At 42.9% G+C, this 1,902-nt stretch overlaps 1 pseudogene; it reads left to right on the top strand.

Annotated features, from left to right (window-relative positions):
• The first annotated feature begins 251 nt into the window (after positions 1-251).
• Positions 252-904, top strand: LOC100948522 (annotated as a pseudogene).
• The last annotated feature ends 998 nt before the right edge of the window (positions 905-1,902 follow it).

The following is a 1,902-nucleotide window of genomic DNA, read 5'->3' on the forward strand; positions in this document are numbered from 1 at the left end:
ATGAACATATACTTATTTTTGACAATTTGTGAAGACATTTAAATAAAAGAATAAAGTGAAGAGTGAAAGAATAATTTAAAACAGTGTTAAAAGAAGTCTGTACAGCTCCTTTACATTCATAAAGAATGGTAAAGAAGAAAACATGAAGAATTAGTATTTTAAAACTTCAACAACCTGCCCCTGTCCCCTAAGTGGACCCTGAAGGAGATGAGTGTCTCCATGGGCACACTGTCCTTTGGCTACCAGACATCATGTCTCCCAAGAAGGATGTTCCAGTGATGAAACCAGCTGGCCCCCCCATCTCCAAGCCTGCTGGCAAGCCAGCAGCAAGGGTCCCTCCAGTCAAGACCAAGGCTGAGCTATCTGTTCCCCATACCCCTCAGAAAACCCAGGAGCCCCCATCAATTTCTCCAAAGTTGTGATTGAGTTTAACAAGGACCAGCTGGAGGAGTTCAAAGATGCCTTTCAGCTGTTTGAGTAGGAGATGACAAGATCCTATACAGCCCATGTGGGGATGTGATGAGGTGCTGGGGCCAGAACCCCACCAACATCAAGGTGCTCAAAATCCTGGGAACCCCAAGTGATGAGCTGAGGTCCCGGTGTGTGGACTTTGAGACATTCCTGCCCATGCTCCAGGCAATGGCCAAGAACCGGGACTAAGGCACATATGAAGACTACTGGGGGGCAGGGGGGCTTCATGTGTTTGACAAGGAGGGGAACAGAAAAGTCATGGGAGCAGAGCTCAGACATGTCTTCACCATGATTGGGGGAGAAGATGACTGAGGAGGTAGTGGAGACTGTTCTGGCAGGACATGAAGACAGCAATAGCTGCATCAACTATGAGGCCTTCCTAAAGCACATCCTAAGCTTCCAAGTTCTGCAGGTAGACCACCTCCAGAGCTGAGAGACCCAGGCAGAAGCACATTCTAGCCACCAGGAGGCCATCTATTGATTCAAAATAAAGAAGGATTCCTCCCTTAAAAACAAACAGACAAACAAACAAACAAAAAAATACTTTTATACTCTTGTGACTGAGGCATGGGCTAGATAACTTTATCTGAGCACATTAATAATATGAAAAACAAGAACACCTAGATACCCATTCTAACTCTCTAGTAAGATGGCATTGAAAGTAACTTTTCAGATAGTGGAAATTTTAATTTTACTTGGGAAATTAACTTACTTGCAAAATTAAAAAAATAATTTATTTGTAAAATTAATTTTGAAAATACAAACTTAGTTATTCTTTTATAGCCAATCCTCATAACCAAACTAGTTTCTCTAAATCAGGAATCCATTCTTAAACACAGCTACAATTATTGACAAAAGTTGTTTACATATGTAATGCACTTAAAAACGTCAGCTATCAACACAGTGACATAGCAAAGTGACAAAGTAGGAGACTCTCACCATGACTTCTACAACAAATAGCAACATTCAAAGATAAGACTACCACCCTGAATTCGCCAGAACTCAGGGAAGATGTGGAGAAACTCCCTGGCCACACAGAAATAAGAAAAGCCAAAATTATTAAGAAGAAAAGTTATTTTCAACTATGCCACCTCATCCCTTAAGCTGGCATAACCCACTCATACAGAACTTCCCTGGCCCCACAGTTTCCAAGTGGGACATGAGAATTGGGAGTAGATGTTCTACCTTCCTGCTAGTCTAGAAATTTTCATGGAAGGCTGGCCATGGTGGCTCACATCTGTAATCGTAGCACTCTGGGAAGTTGAGGAGGTAGATTGCTTGAGCTCACAAGTTCAAGACCAGCCTGAGCAAGTCCAAGACCCTGTCTCTAAAAACAGTTGGATGTTGTGTCAGGTGCCTGTAGTCCCAGCTACTCGGGAGGTTAAGGCAAAAGGATTGCTTTAGCCCAAGAGTTTGGGGTTGCTGTGGGCT

This window comes from Otolemur garnettii, unplaced genomic scaffold (genome assembly GCF_000181295.1).
Source record: "Otolemur garnettii isolate 467f Iridium unplaced genomic scaffold, OtoGar3 scaffold00055, whole genome shotgun sequence".
Lineage (NCBI taxonomy): Eukaryota > Metazoa > Chordata > Mammalia > Primates > Galagidae > Otolemur > Otolemur garnettii.